General features: G+C 45.7%; 1 long non-coding RNA gene across 1 annotated transcript in view; it reads right to left on the bottom strand.

Moving 5' to 3' along the window:
* Nucleotides 1-22614, bottom strand: part of LOC115466430 — a 61327-nt gene extending 38713 nt beyond the window's left edge. The window contains exon 1 of the long non-coding RNA XR_003941547.1: nt 22471-22614. This is a non-coding gene — a long non-coding RNA (uncharacterized LOC115466430). The remainder of the gene's footprint in view (nt 1-22470) is intronic.
* Nucleotides 22615-23319: the final 705 nt, after the last annotated feature.

The following is a 23319-nucleotide window of genomic DNA, read 5'->3' as shown; positions in this document are numbered from 1 at the left end:
GGAGAAATTACTTAATATGGATGGATGGAGGTGGGCAGGGGACAGAGGAGCATGGATGGACATGGATGGGATTGCAGGGCCCAGGGAGAGAGGAGAAATTGCTTAATATGGATGGATGGAGGTGGGCAGGGGACAGAGGAGCATGGATGGATACGGATGGGATTGCAGGGCCCAGGGAGAGAGGAGAAATTGCTTAATATGGATGGATGGAGGTGGGCAGGGGACAGAAGAGCATGGATGGGAGAGCAGGGCTCAGGGAGAGAGGGGAATTACTGGATAGGAATGAATGGAGGGGGGCAGGGGACAGAGGAGCATGGATGGGAGGGCAGGGCTCAGGGAGAGAGGAGAAATTGCTGGACATAGAGGGGAGGGAAGAGAGATGAAGGAGATGAAATGAGGGAAAAGGAAGCGAGGAGAAAAACTGCACATGGATGAAGAAAATAGGCAGAAGCTGAGGACCAGAAATGAAGAAGAAAGGAGGAAAGTACTACTACTACTACTACTACTAAGCATTTCTATAGCGCTGCCAGGGTTACGCAGCGCTGTACAAGTTTAGACAAGGGGAAGGACAGTCCCTGCTCAAGAGAGCTTACAATCTAAAGGTAATAAGCTATGTAGTCAGTGTAGGTATCAGGAATGGGGAAGGTGGTTAGGCGCCAAAAGCAAGGGAGAAGAGATGGGCCTTGAGTAAGGACTTGAAAATGGGCAGGGAGGGTGCACGGCGTATGGGCTCAGGAAGTCTGTTCCAGGCATAAGGTGAAGCGAGGCAGAAGGGGCGGAGTCTGGAGTTAGCGGTGGTGGAGAAGGGTACAGATAGGAGTGATTTGTCCTGAGCGGAGGTTACGGGTGGGAACATATGGGGAGAGGAGGGTAGAGAGGTAATGGGGGGCTGCAGATTGAATGCACTTGAAGGTCAATAGGAGAAGCTTGAATTGTATACGGTAGCGGATCGGGAGCCAGTGAAGCGACTTGAGGAGAGGGGTGATATGAGAGTATCGGTTCACGCGGTAGATAAGACGTGCGGCGGAGTTTTGGACAGATTGAAGGGAGGATAGGTGGCTAAGCGAGAGGCCAGCGAGGAGAAGGTTGCAATAGTCAAGACGAGAGGTAACGAGCGAGTGGACGAGGGTTCGGGTGGTCTGTTCAGAAAGGAATGGGCGAATTTTGCTAATATTATAGAGGAAGAAGCGACAGGTCTTAGCTGTCTGCTGGATATGGGCAGAGAAGGAGAGGGAGGAGTCGAAAATGACTCCGAGATTGCGGGCTGAAGAGACGGGGAGGATGAGGGCGTTGTCAACAGAGACGGAAAGTGGGGGAAGAGGAGAAAAGGGTTTGGGTGGAAAGACGAGGAGCTCAGTCTTAGCCATGTTCAGTTTCAGATGCCGGTTGGACTTCCAGGCAGCGATGTCGGAAAGGCAGGCCGAAACTTTGGCCTGGGTTTCGACTGTGATGTCGGGAGTGGAGAGGTAAAGCTGGGTGTCATCAGCATAGAGATGGTACTGGAATCCATGTGATGAGATCAACGAGCCCAGGGAAGAGGTGTATATCAAGAAAAGAAGCGGTCCAAGGACAGATCCTTGAGGGACCCCGACAGAGAGCGGGACGGGAGTGGAAGAAGAGCCATTAGAAAATACTCTGAAGGTGCGTTGGGAAAGATACGAGGAGAACCAGGAAAGGACGGAGCCCTGGAATCCAAATGAGGACAGTGTGTCGAGAAGTAACTTATGATTGACGGTGTCAAAGGCGGCAGATAGGTCGAGGAGGATGAGGATGGAATAGTGACCTTTGGATTTGGCAAGGAACAGGTCATTGCAGACTTTACAGAGTGCTGTTTCTGTTGAGTGTAGTGGGCGAAAGCCGGATTGAAGCGGGTCGAGGACGGCCTGAGAGGAGAGGAAGTCAAGGCAGCGGCTGTGGACGGCACGTTCAAGTAATTTGGAGAGGAAGGGTAGAAGAGAGATGGGGCGGTAGTTGGAGGGACAGGTGGGGTCAAGTGATGGTTTTTTGAGAAGTGGTGTGACTACAGCATGCTTGAAGGTGTCAGGGACAGTAGCAGTGGAGAGAGAGAGGTTGAGGATGTGACAGATTGAGGGGTTAACTGTAGGAGAGATGTTGGTAAGCAGGTTGGTGGGAATGGGATCAGAGGAACAGGTGGTGCACTTAGAGGAAGAAAGAAGGCGAGCAGTTTCCTCTTCGGTGATCTGCGGGAAGGAGGAGAAGGAGGCCAGGTGAGGTTGGTTGAGGGAGTGGGTTAAGAAGCCACAGGGAGGAGAAGGCTTGGAAGTGAATTCAAGGTTTATCTTCTGTACTTTATCGCGGAAGTAGTCCACTAGTGTTTGAGGAGAGAGTGGGGGGGGGGGGGGAGCGGAGGGTACTTTAAGTAGGGAGTTGAGGGTGGCGAAGAGGCGACGAGGGTTGGAGCCAAGAGAATTGGTTAATTGAGAATAATATTCCTGTTTGGCAAGGAATAGGGAAGACTGGAAGGAGGATAGCATGAATTTGTAATGGGTGAAATCTGACAGGGTGCGAGATTTTCTCCAGAGTCGTTCAGCAGATCGGGTGCAGGAGCGGAGGTAAAGAAATAAATGGAAAGGAAGCCCTGGAAATGGAGTTAAGAGGCCAGATAGCAGCAGAATCAGATACTGGGCCAGCAAGATCAGAAAAAGAAAGTCACCAGACAACAAAGGTAGAAAAAAATCATTTTATTTTCATTTTAGTGTTTGGAATATGTCCACTTTGAGAATTTACATCTGCTATCTTATTTTGCAATGTATAGCAATTTGTTTCTAAGAATATTGCTGACAATTCCTGTCAGTGTGGCAAGTGGTGAGCGATCATTTTCACGGGGAGGGGGGGGGGGGGGGCGCCAACTGATAGTCTGCAGGGGGGCACCAGAGACCCTAGGCACGGCCCTGAATTTATGGTACTAAGCCATCTAGACTATTGCAACGGAATCTATGCGGGATGCAAAGAACAAATCATAAAGAAACTCCAAACTGCTCAAAACACAGCAGCCAGGCTTATATTCAGAAAAACGAGATTCGAAAGCGCCAAACCCCTACGGGAAAAACTGCACTGGCTTCCAATCAAAGAACATATTGCGTTCAAAATCTGCACCCTGGTTCATAAAATTATATAAGACAAAGCCCCGAGTTACATGACAGACCTTATAGACCTACCAACCAAAAACATAACACGATCAACACGAACATATCTAAATCTCCACCACCCAAGCTGCAAAGGACTCAAAAACAAATCAACCTATGCATCCATCTTCTCCGGTTCAAAACTCTGCTGCCCGTCTCATCTTCCGCCAGGGTCGCTTTACTCATACTACCCCTCTCCTCAAGACCCTTCACTGGCTCCCTATCCGTTTTCGCATCCTGTTCAAACTTCTTCTACTAACCTATAAATGTACTCACTCTGCTGCTCCCCAGTATCTCTCCACACTCGTCCTTCCCTACACCCCTTCCCGTGCACTCCGCTCCATGGATAAATCCTTCTTATCTGTTCCCTTCTCCACTACTGCCAACTCCAGACTTCGCGCCTTCTGTCTCGCTGCACCCTACGCCTGGAATAAACTTCCTGAGCCCCTACGTCTTGCCCCATCCTTGGCCACCTTTAAATCTAGACTGAAAGCCCACCTCTTTAACATTGCTTTTGACTCGTAACCACTTGTAACCACTCGCCTCCACCTACCCTCCTCTCTTCCTTCCCGTTCACATTAATTGATTTGATTACTTTATTTATTTTTTGTCTATTAGATTGTAAGCTCTTTGAGCAGGGACTGTCTTTCTTCTATGTTTGTGCAGCGCTGCGTATGCCTTGTAGCGCTATAGAAATGCTAAATAGTAGTAGTAGTAGTAGTAGTACTATATAAGCACACAACTATGGAACACATTACCGACCGCCGTGAAAACAATGTATGACCACCTAAACTTCCAGAAATTACTAAAAACTAACCTGTTCAAAAAGGCATACCCTAACGATCCAACTTAAACGCTTGACCCCTGCAACATAACGAAACCAAAGCTCCAACTGGACATAACAACCTCCTCCTTATGATTCCCCAATGTGTCTGTCGCACATGAACTTTTACTCTACTACTATATCACTTTGTATTTGTTCATACCGAAACTGGTGATCACCATTAAGGTACTATGTAAGCCACATTAAGCCTGCAAATAGGTGGGAAAATGTGGGCTACAAATGTAACAAAAAAATAAAAATAAATAAATATCTAAGTATCTGAAACGCAGGGGGCATGGAGAAAGGAGAAAGTACTGTGGGTCATCTAGAGATATCTGACTCGGATGGAGGAACTGGACCAAGACCTAGAAGACTCATAAAAGGTGGTACTTAAAGGAGAAGCATTGGTAGGAGACTAACCTGCTGGACCTGGATTGCACTATCCTGTGTGTAGGTCAGGAAAACAGGCAGTAGTTTTACATCACACATTCCTGACCACATATCTCTATATATAAAAGGCACCTCCAACGTTCCAATGAAGCCTCAAGCCGGAAACTTGAGGCGCCAGAGATATCCGGTTTGGCTGGCCTGCAGTGTAGCTCCGCCCTCGCGTCAAAACGCCATGACATCGAGGACGGGCCGGGGAAGGCACAAGGCAAGAGTTCAACAAAAACGCGAGCCACGCAGGGGCAGGAGTAAAGAAATACGCCCGCCATTCCGCCGCCCTCGAGGAAAACCTTGCTACCGCCCGTTTCACACGCTCCCCTTCACATCAGGTACGCGGACGGCAGCTGAAACTCGCAACGAAGTGAGGGAGAGAGGGACAGGGGGGTGTGGAACTTGGAAGGGAGGGACGGAGGGGGGTCTGGAACTCGGGAGGAAGGGAGGGAGGGTGGTTTGTGTGTGTGGGGGGGGGGGGGTACTACCTTGCTAGTGCCCGTTTCATTTGTTTCCGAAACGGGCATTTCTTACTAGTAAGTACATAAGTATTGCCATACTGGGACAGACTGAAGGTCCATCAAGCCCAGTATCCTGTTTCCAACAGTGGCCAATCCAGGTCCCAAGTACCTGGCAAGATCCCAAAACAGTACATTTTATGCTGCTTATCCCAGAAATAAGCAGTGGATTTTCCCCAAGTCCATTTAAATAATGGCTCATGCACTTTTCTTTTAGGAAGCTATCCAAAGCTTTTTAAAACCCCGCTAACTGCTTTTACCATATTCTCTGGCAACAAATTCCACAGTTTAATTATAGGTTGAGTGAAGAAATATTTTCTCCAATTTGTTTAAAATTTTCTACTTCGTAGCTTCATTGGTTTCCCCCTAGTCCTAGTATTTTTGAAAGAGTAAACAAGCGATTCACGTCTACCTGTTCCACTCCACTCATTATTTTATAGACCTCTATCATATCTCCCCTCAGCCGCCTTTTCTCCAAGCTGAAGAGCCCTAGATGCTTCTGCCTTTCCTCACAGGGAAGTCGTCTCATCCCCTTTATCATTTTCGTCGCCCTTCTCTGTACCTTTTCTAATTCCACGTAAATGCATAATCGTGGACCCCAATCCCGAAACTGAGCCTATCATCTGTCAAAGGGGCCAAGAATGAGTAAATAGATAACACTCCTTCCCTCCTCATAGTCTCATGAATTCTTGTGGTCCTGGTCCCCCAATAATTTTCAGACTGAGGACTATGATCCACCTCCAGCAGGCTAAAGTCTTCTATCAACAACCTCTAGGTCACTTTTTCACTCCAAAACAAATAAGAAAACAGAAGAGAAAGCTGGAAGAGCTGCACTTTGATCTTTTGCTTAGCTAAGCAGTATATTAAATGTTTGTAAACTAGACCCACTGCTTCACCCAACACAGACAAATAAGCTGGAAAAGCTGGAAATATTTCCTTTTATTGCTGGAACAAGAAGAGAGAGAATAATTTCTTACCTGATCAGAAACCAGGGCAGACATTTCCCAGCTGCTTCCCGTCTGAATTCTGGAGCTGGGATGGATTCAGGCTGGAGATTTCCCTTTTCCTGCAAAGGCAAATAAAACAGGAGAAGGCTGAGCTGATTCCAGGTCTCAGATAAAATCCCTCTGCAGATCTGAGGCTGGGTCTTGCAGGGATTTAGACAGAAAGTTTTTGCTTTTGTTCTGAGTCTTTTCCGCTTTGCAGTTGGAGAGAGAGAGAGAGAGGAAATGAAAGCAGCAGAGCATGGGCAAAGCCCTTCACCCCGCCCCCTGATGAGGTCATTCTGGGATTTCCCACCTCCTTAAGGTGGATCCAGTGAGTCCTGCAAAAGAAGAACAGATTAAGGAACTGGTCCTCTTGCAGCTCCGACCTTGCAGATCTTGAAAACTGAATCTATCTGAAAACTCTGTACCTTTGTTGTTTCCCCTGCCTCCTGCACCAGTCCTAGGAGAACATCTAGGGAAGTCACCAAGGATGATGAGAAACCAACTCTCCCAACAGAAGACAGCGAGTTCTTGACAATTATGGATAAAGAATTCTACCAGGATGAGTCCAACAGCTGGGTAGCTCCGCTGTCATTCAGGACACCAGAACACGACTACCGAACAACAGAGAGCAAGCTTACTCTCTCTCTCATCTTGCTTCATTACAACAGACTCTGAGCAGGAAACCAGAGAAAAAAACAGCATTTTACCATGTTCATACAGGATTTCCCTGGGCTCACTGATCTCATCTCATAGTTTCCAGTATCATCTTTATGCTGATGACACCCAGCTGTATCTCTCCACACCAGACATCACCGCGGAGACCCAGGCCAAGGTATCGGCCTGCTTATCCGACATTGCTGCATGGATGTCCAACCGCCACCTGAAACTGCACATTGCCGAGCTTATCGTCTTTCCACCTAAACCCACCTCTCCTCTTCCTCCACTCTCGATCTCAGTTGACAACACCCTTATCCTCCCTGTCTTATCCGCCCGCAACCTGTTCTTTCTCTGCGCATATCCAGCAGACAGCCAAGGCCTGTCGCTTCTTTCTCTTTAACATCAGCAAAATTCGCCCTTTCCTCTCTGAGCACACCACCCGAACTCTCATCCACACTCTCATTACCTCTCGCCTTGACTACTGCAACCTACTCTTCACTGGCCTCCCACTTAACCATCTATCCCCCCTTCAATCCGTTCAGAACTCTGCTGCACGTCTTATATTCCGCCTGAACCGATATACTCATATCACCCCTCTCCTCAGGTCACTTCACTGGCTTCCAATCAGATACCGCATACAGTTCAAGCTTCTCCTTCTTACCTACAAATGCACTCAGTCTGCAGCCCCTCATTACCTCTCTACCCTCATCTCCCCTTACGTTCCCGCCTGAAACCTCCGCTCAAAGGACAAATCCCTTCTCTCAGTACCCTTCTCCACCACCGCCAACTCCAGGCTCTGCCCTTTCTGCCTTGCCTCACCCTATGCTTGGAATAAACTTCCTGAGCCCTTACGCCAAGCCCCCTCCATGCCCATCTTCAAATCCTTGCTCAAAGCCCACCTCTTCAATGTTGCTTTCGGCACCTAACCTTTATACCTTTCAGGAAATCTAGACTGCCCCAATTTGACTGCCCCTACATGACTGACTGTACATTTGTCCTTTAGATTGTAAGCTCTTTGAGCAGGGACTGTCCTTCTGTGTTAAATTGTACAGCGCTGCGTAACGCTAGTAGCGCTTTAAAAATGTTAAGTAGTAGTAGTAGACATGCTGGATAATGGCTAAGCAGAGCCAGCTCCACCGTTAAAAGACAATGAAAAATGTCGGTACTTACCTACCTTGGGTGTGTATCATCCACATAAACCAGGCCAGATCAGGATTGTGTTAGACTCCAGTGCTCAATTTCAGGGAATCTCCCTAAACAAGGGACTGGGACTGGGACTGACATGATTAACAGTTTAATAGGAGTCTTGATACCAGAGGCGTAGCCAGACCTTATGGTAGGAGGGGGGCAGAGCCCGAGGTTGGGGGCACATTTTGAGTGCTGCCACACCTCCTCACCCCCCCACCGCCTCGCCTCCTCGCCTCCCCCCCACTGCCTCGCCTCCTTGCTCCCCCTCGCCTCACCTCCTCGCCCCCTTCGCCTCACAAACAAATACCTTTGCTGGCGGGAGTCCCCAACCCCCGCCAGCCAAAGCCTTCTTCAGCGCCGGTTTCCAGCGCAGCCGCGTTTGCTGCCTGCTCTTCTTTCTTCTTGCTCGTCCTGTCCTGTGCATGCTGACACCCCTCAGTTTCATGTAATAGAGCGTCAGCGTGCACAGGAGGAGCAAGAAGAAAGAAGAGCAGGGCAGGAACATGGCTGCGTTGGAGACCGGCGCTGAAGAAGGCTTCAGCTGTCGGGGGTTGGGGACCCTCGCCAGCCAAACCAGGGGCCCAGACGAAATTTGCGGGGGCCAAGGCCCCCGTGGCCCCCTGTAGCTACGCCCCTGCTTGATACATTTCAGAACGGACCCTATTGCCATAACAGCAGATGTCCAGCAGATGTTTTATTGTTTTGCCGTACACCCAGACTACAGAAATTACTTAAGATTCCTGTAATACCGTGACAATGACATCACACAGGAAATTGTGGTGGACAGAATGAGAGTTTATGCCTTTGGTAACAGCCCATCACCCGCAGTAGCAACCTAAGGGCTTAGGACGGCCCAGGAGAGAGAAAGAGAATATGGCATGGATGCCAAAAGTTTCATTGAAAGAAACTTTTATGTAGATGATGGTTTATTTATTTAGTTATTTATGCATTCTTCTACCCCACTGTTATCCAAAAACAAGTTTTGGTTCCAAGTGGCTTACAGTTTACATTTTAGGTGTGAAATACAATTCGATATTACCGTTATGAAGAGGTTGAATGATAATTTGTGTTATTTTTAAAGGTTTAATGAGGTAGGTTTCTTTATGCAGGACATCGATTGAGGTAGGAGGACAACAGTTTTTATCTGAGGATTCTTGTTGAGGTGGTTTTTGTAAGGGTGGGGGCTGATACCTTTTATGGTTAGCTGAAGAATTTTTTGAAAAGTAGGTCTTCATTTGAAAGGATCACACAGCAAATGCAGCAAGGCAGATTCAGTTCATGTAGAGAATTACCATATAAAATGAGTTTATCTTGTTGGGCAGACTGGATGGACCGTACCAGTGGCGTAGCTACGTGGGGCCTGAGGGGGCCTGGACCCCCGTAGATTCCAGCCTGGACCCCCCTCCCGGCGAACCCGCCCCCGCCCACCTTCACTTTTGCTGGTGGGGGACCCCACTCCCCGCCAGCTGACGTCCTCTCCGCCCTGCTCCTGCATGCATTGCTGATGTCCTGCACGTTGTACGTGCAACGTCAGACTCAGAGAACAGAACTCTGGGGAACTTTGTCCTCCCTGCCCCCCCTCTCGGTGGCTCTGTTCACTAGTATCTGAAATATACCATGTGAGCCATTTTACGTAGTTGCAGGTTTCTTTTCTGACTGAATCTTTTATCACGTTCATAACTTTTAAATGGTTTCTATCTTATATGAATCACTTCATGCCATTACAGGTTCCTTTTCTGATTGAAAAATTTATCACATTCTGAACATTTAAACAGTTTATCCCCCCATTTGAGAAAACCAAACAGTGGAGAGCAGTCACACAACACCCACACAGTAAAGTGTGAAATAAACGTATTTAAACTTATTCTTTATTAAAATATCATAGGACATGGTGTGAGTCATTTCATGCCATTGCAAGTTGCTTTTCTGATTGTAACATTTATTACATTAAAAACATTTAAACAGTTTATGTCTCATGTGAATCACTATACGACATTGCAGATCGGTTTTGATTCTGAAACATTTATCACAATCATATCTATTAAACACTTTCTCTCCTGTATGACTCATTTTATGCATTTGCAAATGGGCTTTTTCAAATATTTTAAATTGTTTTTCTTTCATGTGAGTCACTATCCTGCTTATTTTCGAAGGAGATCGCCAGCCATCTTCCGACAGAAATTGGGAGATGGCCGGCGATCTCCTGAACCCGGCTAAATCGGTATAATCGAAAGCCAATTTTGGCTGGCGCCAACTGCTTTCCATCACGGAGCCGGCCAAACTTCAAGGGGGTGTGTCGGTAGGGTAGCGAAGGCGGGGCAGGGGCGTGGTCACAAGATGGCTGGCTTCACCTGATAATGGAAAAAAGAAAGCCGGCCCTGACGAGCATTTCGCTGGCTTCACTTGGTCCCTTTTTTTCATGACCAAGCTTCAAAAAGGTGCCCCAACTGACCAAATAACCACTGGAGGGAATCGGGGATGACCTGCCCTTACTCCCCTAGTGGTCACCAACCCCCTCCCATGCAAAAGAAAAAAAAATTTTTTTGCCAGCCTCTATGCCAGCCTCAAATGTCATACCCAGGTCCCTGGAGCAGTATTTAGTGGGTGTAGTGCACTTCAGGCAGGTGGACCCAGGCCCATCCCCCCTACCTGTTACACTTGTGGTGGTAAATGTTAAGCCCTACAAACCCCCCCCCAAAACCCACTATACCCACATGTAGGTGCCCCCCTTCATCCCTAAGGGCTATGGTAGTGGTGTACAGTTGTGGGGTTTTGGGGGGGGCTCTGCACCCAAGGTAAGAGAGCTATGCACCTGGGAGCTATTTTTGAAGTCCACTGCAATGCCCCCTAGGGTGCCCTGTTGGTGTCCTGGCATGTCAGGGGGACCAGTGCACTACAAATGCTGGCTCCTCCCACGACCAAATGCCTTGGATTTGGACGAGTTTGAGATCGCTGGCATTAGTTTCCATTATCGGCCGGCCATCTTTTTCGATAATATGGTTTGGGACTGCTCTTTGCAGCGCTGGCCATATAGATGGCCGCCCATATAGAAGGCCAGCACCGTTCGATTATGCCCCTCCATATTACATTGCAGGTGAGCTTCAATTCTGAAACATCATGTTTACAACATTTAACTGGTTGAAGGTGTGAGTCATTCCATATCATTGCAACTCTATCTTGCTTTTAAAACATTTATGGCATTCAGGAACATTTAAATGGTTTCTCTCCCATATAAATTATTTTATATCATTAACGGAATTCAAACATGCGTGGAATAAACATAAAGGAATCCTGTTCGGAAGGAAGGGATCCTCAGAAGCTTAGCCGAGATTAGGTGGCGGAGCCGGTGGTGGGAGGCGGGGCTGGTGGTTGGGAGGCGGGGCTAGTGCTGGGCAGATTTCTACCGTCTGTGCCCTGAAAATGGCGGATACAAATCAAGGTAAGGAATACACAAAAAGTAGCACATATGAGTTTATCTTGTTGGGCAGACTGGATGGACCATGCAGGTCTTTTTCTGCCGTCATCTACTATGTTACTATGTTATTATGTATTGCGACCTTGCTTTTGAAACATTTATCACATTCTGAACAGTTAAATGGTTTTTCTCCTTTCTTGCTGTTTTAGCTGGGTCTTGCTTTTGAAGTATTTATCACATTCTAACACTTGGTTTCTCTCCTCTATGAGTTCTTTTGTGCTGTTCCAGGTAGTGTTGCTTTTGAAACATTTCTCACATTCTGAACACTTAAATGGTTTTTCTGTTGCATGACTCTTTTCGTTCTGTTTCAACCCATCCTTGCTTCTGAAATATTTCTCACATTTAGAATAGTTAAACAGTTTCTCTCCCGTATGAATGCTTTTATGCAGCTTTAGGTCACTATTCCTTCTAAAACATGTATCACATTCTGAACAGTTAAATGGTTTCTCTCCTGTATGTGTCTTTCATGCACTTTCAGCTTGCTATTGCTTCTGAAACATTTATTATATTCTGAGCAATTAAATGGTTTTTCTCCCATATGAGTGCTTTCATGCCGTTTCAGGTATGCCTTGCTTCTGAAACATTTATCATATTCTGAACAGTTAAATGGTTTCTCTTCTGTATGAGTCTTTTTGTGCTGTTTCAGGTATGCCCTGCTTCTGAAACATTTATCACATTCTGAACAGTTAAATGGTTTCTGTTTTGTATGAGTCTTTTTGTGCTGTTTCAGGTCTTTCCAGCTTCTAAAACATTTCTCACATTCTGAACAGTTAAATGGTTTTTATGCTGTTTCAGGTAAGCCTTGGATCTAAAACATTTATCACATTCTGAACACTGAAACAGTTTCTGTCCTGTATGAGTGCTTTCATGCGTTTTCAGGTGGGCCTTGGTTCTAAAACATTTACCACATTCTGAACACTGAAACAGTTTCTCTCCTGTATGAGTGCTTTCATGCATTTTCAGGTGGGCCTTGGAGCTAAAACATTTATCACATTCTGAACACTGAAACAGTTTCTCTCCTGTATGAGTGCTTTCATGCATTTTCAGGTAGGTCTTGGTTCTAAAAAATTTATCACACTCTGAACACTGAAACGGTTTCTCTCCTGTATGAGTGCTTTCATGCTTTTTCAGTTGGGCCTTGGTTCTAAAACATTTACCACATTCTGAACAGTGAAACAGTTTCTCTCCTGTATGAGTGCTTTCATGCATTTTCAGGTGGGCCTTGGAGCTAAAACATTTATCACATTCTGAACACTGAAACAGTTTCTCTCCTGTATGAGTGCTTTCATGCATTTTCAGGTAGGTCTTGGTTCTAAAAAATTTATCACATCCTGAACACTGAAACAGTTTCTCTCCTGTATGAGTGCTTTCATGCGTTTTCAGGTAGGTCTTGGTTCTAAAGCATTTACTACATTCTGAACACTGAAATGGTTTCTCTCCTGTATGCTTCCATTTGTGCTGTTTAAGGCGGGCCTTGGTTGTAAAACATGTATCACATTCTGGACACTGAAATGGTTTTTCTCCCGTATGATTCAATTTGTGTTGTTTCAGGCTGTACTTGGCTGTAAAACATTTATCACACTCTGAACACTGAAATGGTTTCTCTCCTGTATGAGTCATTGCATGTAACCTCAGCTCATTCTTATATTTGAAACATTTATCACATTCTGAACAATTAAATGGTTTCTCTCCCACATGAGTGCTTTCATGCTGCACAAGTTTTGGGCAATAGCTGCAGTTTCTCTTTTGTCTATTTAATCTTTCTCCTTTCTGGGCTATTGCATTCACACTGTCTCTTGAGGGGTCTTTGTGTTTCCATTCCTCTTTCTGCTGCTCATCGCACATTCTCATTCTTTCACTCTCATTCCCAAATCCATCATCTGTTGGATAAAAAAATAAGAGTATGAGCCTTCATTTTACAGCTATGGAAAATGACATACTTACGGCAGGTAGCCGAAAGGGGCAGGAGCAAGGAGGCTGTGCTCCTGCCCCACAAAAACCCACTGGAGCACCTGGGATAGAGGTAGACCCGGGGGGAGGGGGGAAAGGAAAGGAGGGATGTTTGTCAGGAGAGTGGGAGGGGGCACAGAGGGTCCAAATTTAAAAAAAATGATGTGGGTGCTGGCCCGATCCGTAGTAGTCCATGCATGTCCTGTCTGAACCAGTCGGCACCCACATAATCCTGTGGTATTTCCTAATGCCACCCCCTGTGAAGCACTGCGTACAACTGGTAGCGCTGTAGAAATGATTTGTAGTAGTAGTAGTAGTAGTAGTACCGCCCCTGACCTGCCCCCTTTTTTTGGGAGGTATCAGAGGCAACATTCAGTTCTACTGCCTGCTTTAATGCCACTAAATATCGGGGTTAGGCAGCCTCAGGGGATTTAAATGGGCAGGAGCCTCCCCTGCCTGATTAAATTGCTTTGACTATCGAGCCCTAGGTGTTCACAGTTACAAACTTACTGCACACATAAATATTTTAGAAACATGACGGCAGATAAAGGCCAAATGACCCATCCAGTCTGCCCATCCTCTGTAACCCCTAATTCTTCCTGTTCCTAAGCAATCCCACATGCTTATCCCATGCCTTTTTAAATTCTGGAACAGCCCTCGACTCCACCACCTCCACCGGGAGGCCATTCCATGCCTCCACCACCCTTTCTGTGAAATAATACTTCCTCAGGTTGCTCCTAAGCCTATTCCCTCTCAACTTTGTCGTATGCCCCCTCATTCCAGAGCTCTCCTTCATTTGAAAAAGGCTCTCTTCCTGTACATAAATGCCTTTGAGAAATTTAAACGTTTCTATCATGTCTCCTCTCTCCCTCCTCTCTTCCAGCGTATACATGTTGAGGTTCGTAAGCCTATCCCTATAATTTTTGCATTCAAGACCGCTTACTAATTTCGTAGCCGCCCTCTGGACTGACTCCATCCTGTTTATATCTTTCCGTAAGTGCGGTCTCCAGAACTGCATATTTTGAATGACATATCCCTAAATATATGTGTGAATACCAATATTCAGCCTAGACACTATTCTGACAATATCATCTTAACTTATACAGGGAGAAATGTGGATTTCCTGATAATTTTGTATCCCTTAGTTCCTCCAGAATAGATCAGATGAGTGGGTTCTGAACTCCTGCTAGTAGCAGCCGAAGACTGAGAAAACACTAGCCTCAAACTAAGTCTATAAATGTCCTGTGCGGAGTCCCTTTAAGCCAATGTCTTAATAACAAAGCTAGATGATTGGCCCCTCAAGCCTTCCATCATATTCAAGTCACTCAGAATAGAAACAGTTCGTAAGGGGGCAGAGTTTGGCCATTGTTCCATGCAGACGGTATGGGGTGAGCGCTCCTCCATTCAGAGCCATTTCAATGCAGAAAATCGACATATTCTCTAGTTTTTGGTTGCATCTTTCTTCTATCAATCATCCTTTACCTGTCCTATGACCACTAATAAAAGAAGAAAGCAGAATCTCCCTGTTTCATCTTCTTGGTCATTAAGAGGCCCAAGTCTGAACAGAATATGCCTGAAAAAAATTGCGCAGAAGAACTCGGAAAATGAGGGCATTTAAGATCATTATGATGAACAGGCTGCTGTCACTAAAACTGTCTGTACCGAGATCGAGTCTTTAACTGCTCAGCTTTCTGAAGTGCGTCATCACCTTGATTCACTGGAAACACAATCACAATCTTTCACTGTAATCAATAGAAATCAAACAAAATAAAACATGGAAAAGAAAATAAGATGATACCTTTTTTATTGGACATAACTTAATACATTTCTTGATTAGCTTTCGACGGTTGCCCTTCTTCGTCGGATCGGAAATAAGCAAATGTGGTAGATGACAGTATATATAAGTGAAACATCAAAGCATACCTCCTACCCACCACCACCCTGTTAGACTGTCAATGAAATGCTTTGGTGTTTCACTTATATATACTGTCATCTACCACATTTGCTTATTTCCGATCTGACGAAGAAGGGCAACCGTCGAAAGCTAATCAAGAAATGTATTAAGTTATGTCCAATAAAAAAGGTATCATCTTATTTTCTTTTCCATGTTTTATTTTGTTTGATTTCTATTGATTACCTTTAAAAGTGGACTAACACGGCTACCACACCTCTCTAATCTTTCACTGAGAAGCTAAACCACATCGCAATACATGAATTGGACATCCAAATACGACTAAGAGACCAGGTGTACTTATTCAATAGGAAAAGAAGATGTAATATTCGTATTCTCGGGCTTCCCAAGTCAACAGAAAGTTTAAATCCTATCCTCCTTCTAACAGAACGGTACCCTAGCATACTCAAACTTAAATTGTCTCCAGTGCTGTAAATCAAGCAGGTGCATCAAGTGCCTTCCAGGCCTCTACCCTCAGCGAAGTGCCCAAGGCCAATCATTGATAATTAAAAGACACTGCATAACTCTTCCTCTCTACGATTCCCCAATGTGTCTATAACACATTAACCTTATCTGACCATAACATCTCTTTGTATTTGTTTTCTCTACCGGAAATGGCGAACGCCTTACGGTACTATGTAAGCCACATTGAGCCTGCAAATAGGTGGCAAATGTGGGATACAAATGTAACAAATAAATATCAACAAGCCTTGGCCATTTTGAATGCAATGAAAACTACGAATCATCTTCTATATCAAGAGAAACACATTCGTATGGTATCAGATCTGACTAAAACTACTGCATTGAAGCACAAAGAGATTCTTCAGCTCAGGCAGCCACTGAAAGACACTGGAGCCAAATTTGGCCTTATCTACTCCGCCAAGATGAAAATCACCTACAATAATCGCACCAACACCTACCTGGAGCCCTTGATTCGATCAAGATGCAATCATTTTGTCTGTGCTTCTATTTTATTAACTTGGTTATAATGCTGGGATATATTACTGCGTACTTCCAAATCCTGCGCTTGCATTTATAAGTCTGCGGTACCGACTTAGATGTGTCTTGTCAGACTTGTTTTTCTCTCCCACAAATGATAATCTTGATGGTGAAACGGCATATTTAACCTTTGGCTTCTGGAATTGGAACACCCCAGAGCGATTTCACGGCCTACAATCTCACCCATGGGTGTATTTTTTACCCTGTTTTTGCTCCATGTAATCCTGCTGGTTGCAACAGTTTACTATTGTGATTATACTGAGGCTCTTGTTATTTACAAGCTGCTTTTTTTTACAGTATTTAACTCCATTACGCTAAGAATTTTGGCTGATCTTCATGTTGTTACCGTTAATGGGTTGAATCACCCCATCAAGAGGAAGAACATTTCAAATTATTTAAAATCATTACATCCTGAAATTAGTTTCTTACAGGAAACTCATTTGCTTCTATCTGACTGTACTAAAGTTCATATTCCAAGATTTAACAATACTTTTCACTCCCCTGCTAATAAAGGGGGCATCTCAATCTTATTTCATAGGCGCTGACTCCGTGGGTGCTGTGGGTGCTTGAGCACCCACAATATTTGACCCGCCGGAAGTTGGAAGTTGCCAGCCCGACCTGCCTGGTGCCCGCCCTCTTCTCCCACAACAATCCTCCGCCCTCGCCTTCCTGTGTGCCGCCCAGAATTCATCTTACCTTGGGGTCCTGGTGGCAGCAGTGAAAGGCGAGCAGGCTCGGCGCTTCAGCCTTCCCTTCTCTCTCAGCTCTGGTCCCGCCCTCATTTCCTGTTTGTGCAAGGGTGGGACCAGAGCTGAGAGAGAAGGGAAGGCTGAAGCGCCAAGCCTGCACGCCTTTTACTGCTGCCGCCAGGACCCTGAGGTAAGATGACTTTTTAATTCTGGGCAGCACGCAGGAAGCTGAGGGCGAAAGACTGTTGGGGGAGAAGAGGTCGGGCTGGGGTCGGACTGGCACTCGGAGGAGAGGGAGGGGGGTCCTGGAACTTGGAGGAGAGGGGGTCCTGGAACTCGGAAGAGAGAGAGGAAGGGAGGCCTGGAACTCGGAGGAGAGGGAGGGGGTCTGGAACTTGAAGGAGAGGGGGGCCTGGAACTTGGAGGAGGGGGAGAGGGAGGGGGAGGGAGGAAGGGGGAATGCACCACCTGTAAAAAAAAAAAATTCAACACCCCCAATCATTTTGAAAGTTGGCTTCTATGTCTTATTTAATAACTCTTGAAATGCCAAAATCATTAAGGATCCTGTTTACAAAGGCACACTTGCATTTTTAGCATGTGCTAACCGCGTAGATGCCCATAGGAATATTCTGCACATGTACCTGGTTAGCGCACGCTAAAAACGCTAGCGTGCCTTTGTAAACAGGGTCCTAAAAGTCTCTCCGATTCCAATGGCAGATGGTCTTTAGAATGAGCCACTGTTGATTCTACTTCTGTCAATCTTTCTGCTCCCAATTATGACACACCTGAATTTATTCGAAATTTATACTCGACTATATTGCAACATCAGTCTGGTTTCTTAATAACAGCTGGTGATTTTAACCAACCCTCTTCATATTTAGACAGGTCCCTTCTTCCTGTAGACTGTCTAAATCGAAAATGCTTATAGAATGCCGACTTTACTGGACGCCTGGCGGATTCTACATCCCTCATCCAAAGGTTTTACCCATTTTCCCCTTCTGCGCAACACTTACGATAGACTGGCTTAATTTCTCATTTCTCCATTATCCTCACTCTATACATTTATCTGATTATGCTGCAGCCGAATTACACGTTGAGTGAAGAAACATTTTCTCCGATTCATTTTAAATTTACTACATTGTAGCTTCATCGCAAGACCCCTAGTCCTTTCTGCCTCTCTCCATCCTGCTGATACCAGGTTCAGTCATTGAGTCTCACTCATGCCTCCTACTGCTGTCAGTTTGGTCCTTCCTGTTCAGTCCAGTAGTTTTGGTTCTAGTTGAAACCAAATCTATGGCTGAAATCCACCACTCAGTTTTGGCTGAAACCGGAACCGTGGCCCACATAAAGCAGGACTGTGGCACAGACAGGTGGCAAATGGATTTTTAATGAGAGCCCTGCACAGGCATCAAATCGATATACGTAAAGCTTGAATACCTACAGACGGGCAGAAGGGCAGCCCTCCTCTGGAGCTCCTGGAAGAGACACCCGAACACAGGACAGCAACACTCCACTACTGCATAGAAAAACTGAAGATGGAGCTGAGTCAGGGGGCAGGGCAGTGAGGTCTCACTCGCCAAACGCCAATCACCACACATACCTCTCAGTCCCGCCCCCTGATGCGGCGCCATCTCCAGTTTTCTTTGCATTAGTGGAATAGAGTAGGTAATTAGGCTGGCGTAGTGTTACACTACCACAGTAAACTCACAGGACATGCGTCCATCCGCTCGGGATCTCCACAGACCCTGTAAACCCCATTCCCTGTAGGCAGCTCTCTAATCCAAAACCCATTCACGAGGACCATTATGGGCCTATGGCTCAAGACACGTCCCCATTTATTGAAGAATAAGACAACCTCTGGGACATACAGATAAGTTTGTACCTGGGTGTGGCAACAGCTTGTTTCAAAGAGAGAAGACCACGTCTTTCCCATATTTTAGTCAATTTATAGAAGGTGCCCCAATTCTAGGGATTATATATCTTCTGTTTATGGGCTCCTGAACAGGAATCAGAAATATCATGCGCAGGAGGCTGCCACAGGAAGTCACAGCCGCCATTTTGGAACTGGGAATGGCATCATTACAATAAACTGCATTATATACTGTGATTTGCATTAACCTATCAGCAACACAAAATGTCCATGACTAAGTCAAACTGAACCATGTTCATCAGTCATGTCCCTCCACAACAGTGCTGAAGCCTCTCCACCTCCACCAGCCCTTTGAACAGTACAGATTTCACAACCCCAAGACACTCTAGGCTGAAGGGTTTTGCAGACCTGATCCCACCCCTGGGATATCCTCCTCTATCCGTGCCTCCTTCATCTTCACAGACAGTTTAATCTGTCCAAAGTAGGGAAATAGACAGAGGGAGGAGAAGAGGAGATGACAACCTTTTATCTCACCAGCGCTGAATTCCTAAATGGTCCCAGCTGACTTTAGTAAAGATGTGCAGGAGGAATTTTATACTTACTTGTTACAGAAGGACGAGTCTGTTCAGACATCTCTGATTCAGGTTTTTTCATGAAGGGGAGATCTTCCTCTTGTTTAATACTCAGTGAGAACACAGATGTTACAATTGGAAGGTCTGTGATGAGAAAACACATTCACAAGGATTCACGAGGTATTTGATAATACTAAATTAGGAAACTGATTTTAAGTGTCCAAATGTTAGATGTTAATGACCCATCTCCCGTGATCTAAAAATGCAAAGCTCATTAAATTCACAACATTTACTTACTGTTGGTGGAGACATTGGGATTTTCTTTTCCCTCCCACTCACATTGTTGAGTGAAATATTTCTCATCTTCCTTTTTAATCTTGAATATAACATCAGGATTAACAATTGAATAACCTGTCAATAAGAAGTAGGAAAAGTACATTGAAACTGTATTTGTAGAATCCCTCTGGAGGTTCCCTGTTATGATTGGGGTCTGACTCTGAACCCCTCTCAAACTTACCTCTTTCCTGGGGGTCAGCTTCTTAGCTGGCTTCTGTTTCTTTGTCTGTCCTTTCTGAGCTGGCTCTGTCTCTCTGTGCTGGCAGCTTCCAGCAGCAGGGCTCTAATTGTTTCACAAATACTGCACCTGTGTGGGTAGTCTGAGTTGCTCTAACTCTCTTTGGGTGTACTGGCTTCAAGTGTTTCACGGTGTTGCATTGGTGTGGGTTGGGCCTCTATGGTTTTCAGTGTGCTCTCTGGGTTAGTGTGCTGTTGCCTGGGTCTAGGGAGTGTGACATCATCAGGGAGGGCCTTGATAAGGAAGTGGGTTCTTTCCTTCAGGGCCTTTGCAACATTTGCTTCTGGCTACTTGCTTTAGGTCCAGGTTAGTTTAGTGCAGTGTGCACTTGTGACTTGTGTGTTTGACTTCCCTGTTTTTCCCTTTTGTTACGGTGTGTAGCACTGCTGTTAGTGCAGTGCTGGATTTTGGTGCTGGGAGCTCCCTTGTGAGTAAGTGTTTAGGAAGCACCTTTTGTTGTTGGGGCATTTGGCTTTCCTGTTTGTTTCCTTATGCTTGCCCCGCTTTTCCTCATGACCTGTGGTTAGCTGCTGTAGCTGGGTGCTTTGGAAGCACCAGGGTGAGAACCCATGTTTAGCTGCTGCAGCTTGGTGCTTAGGAAGTACCAGTGTTAGGTCTGGCATTTGTCTTCCCTTCCTTTTCCCTTGTGGTTTCCCTGCACTTCTGTTAGTGTAGGGCGTAGGGGCACCCCTGTTAGTTTCTGTTAGGAGCACTGCTGTTAGTGGAAGGCTTAGGAGCTTTTCTGTTGGTGCTGGGCTTAGGAACACTTTTGGTCACTTTAGGAGTTAGGTGCACTTCAGTTACAGCTTGTTCTAGTCCTGGTCCCTGTGTCATCCAGTAAGTCCTGCCGGCTACTCGAACCCATGAGCTCAACTCCTGGGGGGCTTAGTAGCTAAGTGCAGGTGAAGCTGTGTGGACCAGTCCAGTGTGCTCCAGTCCCGTGTTCCAGTCCTGTGTCCTCCAGTCCGGGGGACCAGTCCGGTGTGCTCCAGTCCAGTGTGTTCCGGTCCGGTGTGTGTTCCAGTCTGGGGGATTGCAGTCCAGTGTTCCAGTCCTGTGTCCTCCAGTCCGGGGGATTCCAGTCCATGTGTTCCGGTTCGCTGGGCAGTGCCTGCAGTCCCTGCCGGTGTGCTTACCCAGTGTTGGTTGGTGGGTTTTGCCTGCTGCTGTCGCTCCTCGTCAGCAGCCCAAGGGCTCACGTTTGCTCCAGAGCCCAGCCCCGCGGGCTCTGAACCTGAGAACCTGACATTCCCTCTGCTTCATGTTTTGATGGAGCAGTGTGTGATGTGTGCACGGAGGCGTGTGTATAGGTATCTTGAGACAAATGTATTTGTTTGACAAAGCTTGGAGAGGAGAAGAAGCAGCAGTGGTCCAACACTTGATTAAGATTATATCATAGAGGTTTTCTGGTATAGAGATTTCTCTTCATTTCCCTCCAAGGTGGAGGCATTGCAGCTGCCAATCTTCTTTCCACAATGTGATTTTCCGGATTTAATTTGTGATGTGCTATCTCTCACTGTTACCAATAACCTACCCTTCAATTATGGGCTGCTCATGTCTTTGTCAGTGGGCAAACTTACAAAATCAGCAAGGGATCAAATACTTATTTCCACCACTGTATACAGGTTGAGTCCTTGGTTGGATAGCGATTTGGCTAAAGGTGTCATCATTAAGTTAAAAAGGGTTGGTGAGAGCGGTGATCCTTGTGGTACTCTGCATTCAGGTTTTCATTTATATTTATATTCCCTTTCCCTTTATATTAATTTAGGTGTCCCTACTCTCTTAGAAAGTTTGAATAACTAAACAACTCAACAATACTAAGATATAGACAGCAGTCTAATAGCAAGGTGGGTGCTATCCAGTCTTTTGAATTAAGTGCCACAAGTATACTTATCTACCAATTGGTGAGAGATCACATGTGTGTACTCAGTGCAAAGAGTTCCTGGTTCTCAAAGAATGAGTCTGATCTGTTGAGGCTAGAATACCACATTTGGAAGCACTGAAGCAGACAGAGAGGTACATAGAGGATACCAACAGGGACATAGTAGAGAAGTCCCATCTCTAGTTTGGCAGTCTCTGTGTACAGTGAATGTCATGGTCAGAATGACTTTGATACATGGCACCTGTGGCCCAGTGTTTTGGTTCCCTAAGTCACAACATTGGGAATCCCCAAACTTGCTGTTCTAGACTTTGAGGCTTGAGTCACCCAAGAAATTATATAGGAAGCCTCTAAATAAACATGAGGTTATCTTGGTGTTATCTGGAGTAGTTAAAGCACTGGCAGTCAGAGGAAATATTGAGTGATACTATCCAGTTAATACACTGGCAGTAAACCAGGTAACAACCCCAATCCAAGCTGGCCGCACCATGAAGACATCTAAAGCTCGTTAAATACGGCCTGCTGAAGAGAACAGACAAAGTAATACGGGACAATGGTGGGGGGAAATAAGAGAAAGAGAAAAAATAAAAGGTAAAAAAAAAAGACAGAACTAACAATGAAAGAAAAGTAAAAATAAAAATCATAGCACAAACACATCATTTACACAAGTCAGAGACTGTGATTATAACACCTCATTCTCACTATCCCTGGTCCAGAGGAGGTATCTTTCTTATAGGAAAACTTTGTATCACCTCATTACTAGCTTTAATCGTAGCTTCATCACATGCTTCAGGCAGTTCCTCACATGTGTCAGGGGTAGGCAGGTTATCTCTTTCCTTAGATCCCTGAGGTTCAGTCCTGAATCCCTCTTGCTCAAATTGGATTAAAATGTCAGGCTTGGCATTGTGAGAGCCTATTGAAAGAAAAAGATAGTACAATTACTTTAAAACAAAGGGCCAGATGCACTAAACTTAACGAGCCATTAACGAGCAAGTAGTAAACCGTGGCATGCACTAAATGCTTCTCCGAGCCATTTTCCGATCACGGTAGCAGCTAACGAAAACGGAATGCAGATGAGCAAATTAGTATTATAATGTGTAGAAATCGTATTGTAATGAGATGCACTACGGTTTACCGATTGCTAACCGTGAAAAATCTAACGGGCGGTCTGAACCTCACGTTGGGGCTGTGCAGCCTCTAAAAACTTTTATAAATGTAACCAAAAAAAAAATTGGGAAAAAACGTCCAAGTGCTCGTCAGGGACGTCTTTTATGGACGTCCTTCACCGCCTAGCCACGTCCAAGTGCTCGTCAGGGCCGTCCTTCTAAAGTGCCTAACATGGACGTCCTTCTCTGAAACAAAAAAAAAAAAAAAAGGACGGCCCTGACGAGCAATTGGACGTTTTTCCCCAGATTTTTTTCTGATGGGTGTTCTTCTGGGAGGACGTCCAAATAAAAAAACTATTTGGATGTCCCTTTCGATTATGCCCCCCTCTAGGTCTCTCTCAGCTAATCACAGCGCGTTCAGCTCTCACCGGTGTCAGCTAAACGCGCTGTGATTGGCGGACAGAGACCTGGAGGGGGGCATAATCGAAAGGGACG

Source organism: Microcaecilia unicolor, chromosome 3 (genome assembly GCF_901765095.1).
Source record: "Microcaecilia unicolor chromosome 3, aMicUni1.1, whole genome shotgun sequence".
In the NCBI taxonomy this organism is placed as follows: Eukaryota; Metazoa; Chordata; class Amphibia; order Gymnophiona; family Siphonopidae; genus Microcaecilia; species Microcaecilia unicolor.
Note: the sequence above shows the minus strand (reverse complement) of the source record. Positions and strands in the feature narration are given on the sequence as shown.